Source organism: Anomaloglossus baeobatrachus, chromosome 4, assembly GCF_048569485.1.
Source record: "Anomaloglossus baeobatrachus isolate aAnoBae1 chromosome 4, aAnoBae1.hap1, whole genome shotgun sequence".
NCBI lineage: Eukaryota > Metazoa > Chordata > Amphibia > Anura > Aromobatidae > Anomaloglossus > Anomaloglossus baeobatrachus.
The window spans coordinates 395,743,018-395,755,702 of record NC_134356.1 but is presented as its reverse complement, the minus strand read 5'-3'; the positions used below and the strand labels follow the sequence as shown (position 1 = coordinate 395,755,702).

General features: G+C 45.9%; 1 protein-coding gene across 1 annotated transcript in view; it reads left to right on the top strand.

Moving 5' to 3' along the window:
- The first annotated feature begins 3,809 nt into the window (after nt 1–3,809).
- The window catches only part of LOC142303690 (sodium-coupled neutral amino acid transporter 3-like), a 65,617-nt gene continuing 56,741 nt past the window's right edge, over nt 3,810–12,685 (top strand). Inside the window, exon 1 of the mRNA XM_075345281.1 lies at nt 3,810–3,923. The gene's annotated coding sequence lies outside the window, so the exon portion shown is untranslated. The remainder of the gene's footprint in view (nt 3,924–12,685) is intronic.

The following is a 12,685-nucleotide window of genomic DNA, read 5'->3' as shown; positions in this document are numbered from 1 at the left end:
CTCTCTCCATATTTCGGGTGTATATTTCTTTACAGTGTATCCTCTCTCCATATTTCGGGTGTATATTTCTTTACATTGTATCATCTCTCCATATTTTGGGTGTATATATATATTTACATTGTATCCTCTCTCCATATTTCGGCTGTATATTTCTTTACATTGTATTCTCTCTCCATATTTCGGGTATATATTTCTTTACATTGTATCCTCTCTCCATATTTCGGGTATATATTTCTTTACATTGTATCCTCTCTCCATATTTCATGTGTATATTTCTTTACAGTGTATCCTCTCTCTATATTTTGGGTATATATTTCTTTACATTGTATCCTCTCTCCATATTTCGGGTGTATATTTCTTTACAGTGTACCCTCTCTCCATATTTCGGGTTTATATTTATTTACAGTGTATCCTCTCTCCATATTTCGTGTGTATATTTCTTTTCAGTGTATCCTCTCTCCATATTTCGGGTGTATATATATTTACATTGTATCCTCTCTCCATATTTCGGGTGTATATTTCTTTACAGTGTATCCTGTGTCCATATTTCGGGTGTATATTTCTTTTCAGTGTATCCTCTCTCCATATTTCGTGTGTATATTTCTTTACAGTGTATCCTCTCTCCATATTTTGGGTGTATATATATATTTACATTGTATCCTCTCCCCATATTTCGGTGTATATTTCTTTACAGTGTATCCACTCTCCATATTTCGGGTGTATATTTCTTTACAGTGTATCCACTCTCCATATTTTGGGTGTATATTTCTTTACATTGTATCCTCTCTCCATATTTCGGGTGTATATTTCTTTACAGTGTATCCTCTCTCCATATTTTGTGTGTATATTTCTTTACATTGTATCCTCTCTCCATATTTTGGGTGTATATTTCTTTACAGTGTATCCTCTCTCCATATTTCGTGTGTATATTTCTTTACATTGCATCCTCTCTCCATATTTTGGGTGTATATATATATTTACATTGTATCCTCTCTCCATATTTCGGGTATATATTTCTTTACATTGTATTCTCTCTCCATATTTCGGGTATATATTTCTTTACATTGTATCCTCTCTCCATATTTCGGGTATATATTTCTTTACATTGTATCCTCTCTCCATATTTCGGGTGTATATTTCTTTACAGTATATCCTCTCTCCATATTTTGGGTGTATATATATTTACATTGCATCCTCTCTCCATATTTCGTGTGTATATTTCTTTACATTGTATCCTCTCTCCATATTTCATGTGTATATTTCTTTACAGTGTATCCTCTCTCTATATTTTGGGTATATATTTCTTTACATTGTATCCTCTCTCCATATTTCGGATGTATATTTCTTTACAGTGTACCCTCTCTCCATATTTCGGGTTTATATTTATTTACAGTGTATCCTCTCTCCATATTTCGGGTGTATATTTATTTTCAGTGTATCCTCTCTCCATATTTCGGGTGTATATTTCTTTACAGTGTATCCTGTGTCCATATTTCGGGTGTATATTTCTTTTCAGTGTATCCTCTCTCCATATTTCGTGTGTATATTTCTTTACAGTGTATCCTCTCTCCATATTTCGGGTGTATATTATTATTATTATTGTTTATTTATAGAGCACCATTGATTCCATGGTGCTGTACATGAGGGGGTTACATACAGAATACATATACACGTTACAATAGACAGACTATCACAGAGGGAAGAGGGCCCTGCCCTTGCGGGCTTACATCCTAAAGGATTTTGGGGAGGAGACAGTAGGTGGGGTGTAGGTTGGGCGGCAGCTCCGCACGGTGGTGGGGCGGCAGCTCCGCACGGTGGTGGGGCGGCAGCTCCGCACGGTGGATATATATATATATATATATATTTACATTGTATCCTCTCCCCATATTTCGGGTGTATATTTCTTTACAGTGTATCCTGTGTCCATATTTCGGGTGTATATTTATTTTCAGTGTATCCTCTCTCCATATTTCGGGTGTATATTTATTTTCAGTGTATCCTCTCTCCATATTTCGGGTGTATATTTCTTTTCAGTGTATCCTCTTTCCATATTTCGGGTGTATATTTCTTTACAGTGTATCCTGTGTCCATATTTCGGGTTTATATTTCTTTACAGTGTATCCTCTCTCCATATTTCGGGTGTATATTTCTTTACAGTGTATCCTCTCTCCATATTTCGGGTGTATATTTCTTTACAGTGTATCCTCTCTCCATATTTCATGTGTATATTTCTTTACAGTGTATCCTCTCTCTATATTTTGGGTGTATATTTCTTTACATTGTATCCTCTCTCCATATTTCGGGTGTATATTTCTTTACAGTGTACCCTCTCTCCATATTTCGGGTTTATATTTCTTTACAGTGTATCCTCTCTCCATATTTCGGGTGTATATTTCTTTACAGTGTACCCTCTCTCCATATTTCGGGTTTATATTTATTTACAGTGTATCCTCTCTCCATATTTTGGGTGTATATATATTTACATTGCATCCTCTCTCCATATTTCGTGTGTATATTTCTTTACATTGTATCCTCTCTCCATATTTCATGTGTATATTTCTTTACAGTGTATCCTCTCTCCATATTTCGGGTGTATATTTCTTTACATTGTATCCTCTCTCCATATTTCATGTGTATATTTCTTTACAGTGTATCCTCTCTCCATATTTCGGGTGTATATTTCTTTTCAGTGTATCCTCTCTCCATATTTCGGGTGTATATATATTTACATTGTATCCTCTCTCCATATTTCGGGTGTATATTTCTTTACAGTGTATCCTTTCTCCATATTTCGGGTGTATATTTCTTTTCAGTGTATCCTCTCTCCATATTTCGGGTTTATATTTCTTTACAGTGTATCCTCTCTCCATATTTCGGGTGTATATATATTTACATTGTATCCTCTCTCCATATTTCGGGTGTATATTTCTTTACAGTGTATCCTCTCTCCATATTTCGGGTTTATATTTCTTTACAGTGTATCCTGTGTCCATATTTCGGGTGTATATTTCTTTACAGTGTATCCTCTCTCCATATTTCGGGTGTATATTTCTTTTCAGTGTATCCTCTCTCCATATTTCGGGTGTATATATATTTACATTGTATCCTCTCTCCATATTTCGGGTGTATATTTCTTTACAGTGTATCCTTTCTCCATATTTCGGGTGTATATTTCTTTTCAGTGTATCCTCTCTCCATATTTCGGGTTTATATTTCTTTACAGTGTATCCTCTCTCCATATTTCGGGTGTATATATATTTACATTGTATCCTCTCTCCATATTTCGGGTGTATATTTCTTTACAGTGTATCCTCTCTCCATATTTCGGGTTTATATTTCTTTACAGTGTATCCTGTGTCCATATTTCGGGTGTATATTTCTTTACAGTGTATCCTCTCTCCATATTTCGGGTGTATATTTCTTTTCAGTGTATCCTCTCTCCATATTTCGGGTTTATATTTCTTTACAGTGTATCCTGTGTCCATATTTCGGGTGTATATTTCTTTACAGTGTATCCTCTCTCCATATTTCGGGTGTATATTTCTTTTCAGTGTATCCTCTCTCCATATTTCGGGTGTATATTTCTTTACAGTGTATCCTGTGTCCATATTTCGGGTGTATATTTCTTTTCAGTGTATCCTCTCTCCATGTTTCGGGTATATATGTATTTACAGTTTCCGGTCTCGGTGGCGGTTGTAGGCACAGAGTTTTGGAAGCAAGTGATGCCCCCCCTTCTAGCCGGGCAGTGGGGGCGGAGTCAGCAATCATTAACTCTCTGCTCTGGAGCTTTAAATGCTGTCAGTGCCTGTGCCAGCGTCAGACCCCGCGCAGTGCGCTGCCAGCCTCCTCTACTAACCTCCGGACCTCTGTCTGCACCCGCAGCCTCCCCTGCGCCGGGCTCCGTGGTCTCCAGCACGCTACACGTGAGTACAGACTCCTTTGCCGGAGTGTACAGCAGCAGCACTCAGCTGATGGGGACCGACAGCTGCACACATCCAGCCCCATGTATAGAGCACGCGGTCACAGTGTGGATCTTCCTGTAGAGGGCTGTGATTGAGAGGGGACATGTACAGACCATAAAGATAGTACAAAGTAACAGTTACAGGAGGAGTGAGGGTCCTAAGCGACAATCTGTGAGGAAATAAGGGACATGATAGGTAGAATGTGCTGTCATATATGGCCCTGCCAAAAATATAGTAAATAGAGGTTATGATATAAAGCTGTATGAGTCATCATCAGCTGTATGAGGCATCATTATTCTACTGTTGCCTCTCCCCCTTTTGATTTTCAGTATGAGGCATCATCATAATCAATGAACCAATCATCATCAATGATCCGGTCATCAACCAGTTACCAAGTGCTATAGGATGCATGGAGGATGATGAATATGAGGGACCAGATTCTCTGGAAAAATTAGAAAGAGGGAACATGGGATAGTTAGGTTAGTTAAGGTGATAATCCAGTCTAAAGAGATGTGTTTTTCGGGGTATGCTTAAAAATACGGTGGCCAGGTATTACTTGATTCGTCCAGGGTAGTGCATTCCAGGAAACTGGTGCAGCACAAGAGAAATCCTGGACATGGAAGTGAGAGGTTCAGATTATGGAAGATGTTCATCTTAGATCAATTGCAGAATGGGCAAGATCAGGAAGGAGCAAACAAGATTCTAGGGTGTATAAAAAGAGAGATTAGATCCCGTGATCCCAACGTATTGTTACCCCTCTAGAAATCACTTGTAAGGCCACATCTGGAATATGGGATCCAGTTTTGGGCTCCACATTTCAAAAAGGACATTCAGAAGTTAGAGTCAGTTCAAAGGCGGCAACTAGACCACTACAAGGAATGGAAGGCCTCACATATGATGAGAGGGTGAAAAAGTTAGATATGTTTAGCTTAGAAAAAAGACGTCTCAGAGGAGATCTCATTTATGTATAAATACATGTGTGGTCAATATAAAGGACTGGCACATGACTTATTCCTTCCAAAGACAATACTAAGGACCAGGGGGCACTCACTGCGAGTGGAAGAAAAGCGATTCCGACAGCTAAATAGGAAAGGGTTCTTTACAGTTAGAGCAGTCAGACTGTGGAATGCCGACCACAAGAGGTAGTAATGGCAGATACTATAACAGCTTTTATATCAGGGCTGGATGATTTCCTCAGCACACACAACATTGCTGGTTATAAATGACTTAGTGACCAAATGTAGAACTGGTGGAGGAAGAGGGAACTAGATGGACCTAGGTCTTTTTTTTTCAACCTAAGTAATATGTCACTATGTACAGTAATGCCGAACTGTGGAGACATTTGTGGGTGAGAGAAAGAAGTATAGATTGTACTGTGGCGGAGAGGTAACCAGTGCAATGGCTGGCACAAGGTGGAGGTGGAGTACACGGTCAGACTGGCTATACTGTGTGGCTGTTGGTGTGGTGTCCTCCGGCTTCTGGCAGTGATGTTCGGTATAAATGTCGTAGCTGATGATCGGTTTTCAGATCTGGCCAAACTCCGGAACGCTTCTCTTTGGCTTTGGGTGTACAGAAAGATTTCTGACCAATATGACCAATATCTGTCAGATCAGCGGCGCCTCTTCTGTGACATCCTAGAGGTGGGTTCTCCCTCCTCCATGTTGGATAGAATGTTCCCGGTACACGTCTGCTCCCCGCAGCGTCGTCAGTAAAGAGATTAGTAATATTAGAGACAGAGACGTGTAACTAACGGAATCGCAGAGATCAGCGGCAAATAATCTGCACCAGAGATTAGCGCAAACGAGGAGAAAAGACTTTGATGTTTCATCCACAGGCTGAGTCCCATGATTCTCTTCTTCCCGTGTGTATGTGGTGGGGGGAGAAGTGGGGGGGTAACTGATATTGGGGGTGTATAGCAGATAACGGAGCGTGGAAATCGAGGATGTATAAAGGATACCGGAAGCATTTATCACCCAAAAGGATGTCATCTTCATTAGAAGTTTAGGGGGTTCTCCTACCCCACTTACTGTGCAGCTCAAGGGTCAGGCATTTAGGACTAGTAGGGTCAACCATTGTCTGTGTAATGTACTGCTCTCTGTTATCAGTCATTTTGTACACAGAGCTGTGAGTGCTTAATCCCATGTTAAATGGATTCTATGTATTTCATATATATTAATGTAATGTTCTCATACCTCACAGCAGGCACTAGAGATTAGCAGCAGCCGGCTCAGTGGTTAAGTGTCCAGTGTGTACAGTAACGGCCCCGGGTGGCCCCTTACCTGGGATTTAATTATTACTGTTGGTTCCTTTATGAACTTCAAAGAAATGTCCTTGAGTCTTATAAGATATGGTGAATATTTGTTGAATTCTACAGAAAATGGCAGCCATGAGTCCTGCTCTGCGCCTCCTGCTCTGCGCCTCCTGCTCTGCGCCTCCTGCTCCGCGCCTCCTGCTCCACGCGTCCTGCTCTGTTACTCCAGTGCTGCTCTGTGCGTCCTGCTGCTCTGTGCGTCTTGCTCCGTGCATCTAATGCTGCTCTGTGCGTCTTGCTCCGTGCATCCAGTCCTGCTCTGTGCGTCCTGCTCTGTGCGTCCTGCTCTGTGCGTCCTGCTCTGTGCGTCCTGCTCTGTTACTCCAGTGCTGCACTGTGCATGCTGCTCTGTGCGTCCTGCTCCGTGCATCCAGTGCTGCTCTGTGCGTCCTGCTCTGTGCGTCCTGCTCCGTGCATCCAGTGCTGCTCTGTGCATCCTGCTTTGTGCGTCCTGCTCCATCCATCTAGTGCTGCTCTGTGCGTCCTGCTCCGTGCATCCAGTGCTGCTCTGTGCATCCTGCTTTGTGCGTCCTGCTCCATCCATCTAGTGCTGCTCTGTGTGTCCTACTCCGTGCATCTAGTGCTGCTCTGTGCGTCCTACTCCGTGCATCCAGCGCTGCTCTGTGCGTCCTGCTCTGTGCGTCCTGCTCTGTGCGTCCTGCTCCGTGCATCCAGCGCTGCTCTGTGCGTCCTGCTCTGTGCGTCCTGCTCCGTGTATCCAGTTCTGCTGTGTGCATCCTGCTCTGTGCGTCCTGCTCTATCCATCTAGTGCTGCTCCGTGCGTCCTGCTCCGTGCATCCAGTTCTGCTCTGTGCGTCCTGCTCTGTGCGTCCTACTCCGGGCATCGCGTCCTGCTCTGTGCGTCCTGCTCTGTGCGTCCTGCTCCGGGCATCCAGTCCTGCTCTGTGCATCCTGCTCTGTGCGTCCTGCTCCGGGCATCCAGTTCTGCTCTGTGCATCCTGCTCTGTGCGTCCTGCACCGTGTATCCAGTTCTGCTCTGTGCGTCCTGCTCCATGTATCCAGTTCTGCTCTGTGCGTCCTGCACCGTGTATCCAGTTCTGCTCCGTGTATCCAGTTCTGCTCTGTGCGTTCTGTTCTGTGTGTCCTGCTCCATGTATCCAGTTCTGCTCTGTGCGTCCTGCTCCATGTATCCAGTTCTGCCCTTTGCGTCCTGCTCCATGTATCCAGTTCTGCTCTGTGCGTCCTGCTCTGTGCGTCCTGCTCTGTGCGTCCTGCTCTGTGCGTCCTGCTCTGTGCGTTCTGCTCTGTGCGTCCTGCTCTGTGCGTCCTGCTCCGTGTATCCAGTCCTGCTCTGTGCGTTCTGCTCTGTGCGTTCTGCTCTGTGCGTCCTGCTCTGTGCGTCCTGCTCCGTGTATCCAGTCCTGCTCTGTGCGTTCTGCTCTGTGCGTTCTGCTCTGTGCGTCCTGCTCTGTGCGTCCTGCTCCGTGTATCCAGTCCTGCTCTGTGCGTTCTGCTCTGTGCGTTCTGCTCTGTGCGTCCTGCTCTGTGCGTCCTGCTCCGTGTATCCAGTCCTGCTCTGTGCGTTCTGCTCTGTGTGCGTCCTGCTCTGTGCGTCCTGCTCCGTGTATCCAGTCCTGCTCTGTGCGTCCTGCTCCGTGTATCCAGTTCTGCTCTGTGCGTCCTGCTCCGTGTATCCAGTCCTGCTCTGTGCGTTCTGCTCTGTGCGTCCTGCTCCGGGCATCCAGTTCTGCTCTGTGCGTCCTACAATCCAGTGCAAACACAACATTTTTGTCCAGCTGAAAAATAACCTCAACTGGATTCGGTTTTTTTGTTTTTTTTACATTAAACACTATTGGAAACGTTTCCATTGACTAGCCATCCGTTCTCTTCCATTTGATAAGGATTCGCTTTTTGCTTACTGGAAAAATAAAAAAAAAATAATGGATCCAGTTGAAATTATTATTATTTTTAGTCGAACAAAAAAATGTTGTTTTTGCGCAACTCTTTAGTGACTGGACTGCAGCACGATCCTTTCTACCAGCTGTACACCTTGTGCTGTCCCATAGGTGCCTCCTGCACTCTGACCTTTGCATTGTGCCTCCTGCACTGTACGTCTTGTGCTATATGTTCTGTGCTTTGGTTCCTGCACTATCCATCATACGCTGTTCTCCTGCACTGTGTGTCCTGAGCTGTGTATACCGGTCTTTACATCCTGTGCGGTGTCTCCTGCGCTGTACACCCTGCGCCGTGGATACTGACCTTTCCCGCCGGGGTGGTGTGCCCTGCATAGTGTGTTTTGATTAGTTCCTCCTACATTGTGCACTTACAAGTGGTCATTTTCTGCATTCTCCGGTTACCTCTGATTTTTCTGGCCGCTTCCTCCTTCTGTTTGACTTCGGCCCTTTAATGCAGGTACCAGAAGGACAAGGACGATCGCTTTTCTTGGATACGGTTTCTGTGACTTCAGATGTGATGCCAGGTGCAGGGTTCAGTCGAGCGGAGAAAAGATAAAGAGTTTAGTTGTTGTCCGGGTGTAATTGAATATTTCACAGAGCGGAGGGGGTTATGTATCTCAGAGAAATATCAGAAGACCACTACATAATGTGATAATTACTGAACAGAGCTGTGTAAGGTATGCCAGTGACCTACATAGAGGTATATATATATTTATATAATAACACCTGTACCTGTAGGGATAGTATTAGGATGACCCGCAGTCACAGGGAGCTGTGTACCTGTAGGCACAGAATTGGGGTGACCCGTAGTCAGGGGGCTGTGTGCCTATGAGGACAGTATTGGGGTGACCTGTAGTCAGGGGGGCTGTGTCCTTATGAGGACAATTTTGGGGTGACCTACAGTCAGAGGGGCTGTGTCCCTATGATGATAGTATTGGGGTGACCTGCCGTCAGGGGGGCTGTGTCACTATGAGGACAGTATTGGGGTGACCTGCAGTTAGGGAGGCTGTGTCCCTATGAGGAGAGTATTGGTGTGACCTGCAGTCAGGGGGCTGTGTCCCTATGAGGAGAGTATTGGTGTGACCTGCAGTCAGGGGGGCTGTGTCCCTGTGAGAACAGTATTTAGGTGACCTGCAGTCAGAGGGGCTGTGTCCCTATGAGAACAATATTGGGATGACATGCAGTCAGAGGGCTGTGTCCCTATGAGGACAGTATTGGGGTGACCTGCAGTCAGTGGGGCTGTGTCCCTATGAGAACAATATTGGGATGACATGCAGTCAGAGGGCTGTGTCCCTATGAGGACAGTATTGGGGTGACCTGCAGTCAGTGGGGCTGTGTCCCTATGAGGACAGTATTGGGATGACATGCAGTCAGAGGGCTGTGTCCCTATGAGGACAGTATTGGGGTGACCCGCAGTCAGTGGTGCTGTGTCCCTATGAGGACAGTATTGGGGTGACATGCAGTCAGAGGGCTGTGTCCCTATGAGGACAGTATTGGGGTGACATGCAGTCAGTGGTGCTGTGTCCCTATGAGGACAGTATTGGGGTGACCTGCAGTCAGTGGGGCTGTGTCCCTATGAGGACAGTATTGGGGTGACCTTCAGTCATGGGAGCTGTGTCCCTATGAGGACAGTATTGGGGTGACCTGCAGTCAGGGTGTCTGTGTCCCTATGAGAACAATATTGGGGTGACCTGCAGTCAGAGGGGCTGTGTCCCTATGAGAACAGTATTGAGGTGACATGCAGTCAGTGGGGCTGTGTCCCTATGAGGACAGTATTGGGGTGACCTGCAGTCATGGTTGCTGTGTCCCTATGAGGACAATATTGGGGTGACCTTCAGTCAGAGGGGCTGTGTCCCTGTGAGAACAGTATTTAGGTGACCTGCAGTCAGAGGGGCTGTGTCCCTATGAGAACAGTATTGGGGTAACCTGCAGTCAGAGGGGCTGTGTCCCTATGAGGACAGTATTGGGGTGACCTGCAGTCAGTGGGGCTGTGTCCCTATGAGGACAGTATTGGGGTGACCTGCAGTCAGAGGGGCTGTGTCCCTATGAGGACAGTATTGGGGTGACCTGCAGTCAGTGGGGCTGTGTCCCTATGAGGACAGTATTGGGGTGACCCGCAGTCAGAGGGGCTGTGTCCCTATGAGGACAGTATTGGGGTGACCTGCAGTCAGAGGGGCTGTGTCCCTATGAGAACAGTATTGGGGTAACCTGCAGTCAGAGGGGCTGTGTCCCTATGAGGACAGTATTGGGGTGACCTGCAGTCAGTGGGGCTGTGTCCCTATGAGGACAGTATTGGGGTGACCCGCAGTCAGAGGGGCTGTGTCCCTATGAGGACAGTATTGGGGTGACATGCAGTCAGTGGGGCTGTGTCCCTATGAGGACAGTATTGGGGTGACCTGCAGTCACAGGGGCTGTGTCCCTATGAGGACAGTATTGGGGTGACCTGCAGTCAGTGGGGCTGTGTCCCTATGAGGACAGTATTGGGGTGACCCGCAGTCAGAGGGGCTGTGTCCCTATGAGGACAGTATTGGGGTGACCTGCAGTCAGAGGGGCTGTGTCCCTATGAGAACAGTATTGGGGTAACCTGCAGTCAGAGGGGCTGTGTCCCTATGAGGACAGTATTGGGGTGACCTGCAGTCAGTGGGGCTGTGTCCCTATGAGGACAGTATTGGGGTGACCCGCAGTCAGAGGGGCTGTGTCCCTATGAGGACAGTATTGGGGTGACATGCAGTCAGTGGGGCTGTGTCCCTATGAGGACAGTATTGGGGTGACATGCAGTCAGTGGGGCTGTGTCCCTATGAGGACAGTATTGGGGTGACATGCAGTCAGTGGGGCTGTGTCCCTATGAGGACAGTATTGAGGTGACATGCAGTCAGTGGGGCTGTGTCCCTATGAGGACAGTATTGAGGTGACCTGCAGTCAGTGGGGCTGTGTCCCTGTGAGGACAGTATTGGGGTGACCTGCAGTCAGAGGGGCTGTGTCCCTATGAGAACAGTATTTAGGTGACCTGCAGTCAGTGAGGCTGTGTCCCTATGAGGACAGTATTGGGGTGGCCCGCAGTCAGGGGAGCTGTGTCCCTATGAGGACAGTATTGGGGTGACCTGTAGTCAGGTGGGGTTGTGTCCCTATGAGAACAATATTGGGGTGACCTGAAGTTGGGGAGGGGGTCCTCCCAGACTGCACAGACCTAAACTACAGATCTAATACTCAATAAGCTAAGCAGTATAGACCTGTTACAAAGTGGACAGGAGAGAGCTCTGTGCTGCTGAGGTGTGTGGCTCATGGAGAATGATCTGCACTGATACATGGTAACAAATCTTCAGCTGTGCAAATTACTAGCTCTGAATAAAATGTCATTATACTCACTAGCATGTTTTTATTCAGTGACAGTAAGCAGAGGTCTTGGAAATGGTGAGGAATGAAAGAAGCACAAAGTATAAGTGATGCCAGTATTCACTCCCCCATCCCCCTCGCCTCGTGTGCAGGTTCATGGGGTTCCTTTTATTTTCACCTAAATCCTATACGGAATGTGTGTGGCTGGGTGTCATGGCCGCCTCTTCTGTACATACGGAGCAGCTTATACCTCGTCCCCTGCAGACTTTGCATATCCTTTACACTTTCAGGGAACGGCGCACGATCCTGACTATCGGCCCATGTAGACATGTCAGCGCTCACCTGATAAATCACTTATTGACAGCACATCGCCAGATCCATCGCTGTGTATGCCTGCAGCGCCAACCCGCTTATATATAACTCATCAATGCTTGCTCATTATGGCCCGAAATCAACTGCCTAAGGGTCCATTATATTGTTTTAACTGCTCCCCTAACGGTTCCTTATTATTTGCCTTGAACTGTTCATATTCCGATAGTTTTGGCTGATACACAGGAGCACACAATTGCATCATCCACAGCGGTGGCTGCGTTACATTTACAGTGGGTTACACATTAATTTCTCCATTCACAGAAGTAACAGCAAGCGTCATCCGGAGGCACCGACTTGTTTGCTTCATCCCTATGACTGTGATGTGAGCTTTGGCTTCTATCTATAATGGGGCCTCACAAAACCATAGTATAACCACCTACAGTGGCATGTAAACGTTTGGGCGACCCTCGTCACAATTACATACTGTTATTGTGAACCGCTAAGGAAGTCGAAGACGAAATTATCTCTAAAAGGCATAAAGTTGAAAGATAACACATTTCCTTTGTATTTTAGGCAAAAAAAAAAATCATCTTTTACTTTTGAAAAATTACAAAAAGGAAAACTGATTGATGCAAAAGTTTGGGCACCTTTGAAGATTTGTGTGGATAGACAACTTTGACCAAGGATTCAGACCTTAATTATCCTGTTAGGGTTATGGCTTGTTCACGATCATCGTTAGGAAAGGTCAGGAGATGCAAATTTCACAGCTTTATAAAGGCCCAGCCTCCTCTAACCTTGTGCCAAAAAACAGCAGCCATAGGTTCTTCTAAGCAGCTGCCTAGCACTCTGAA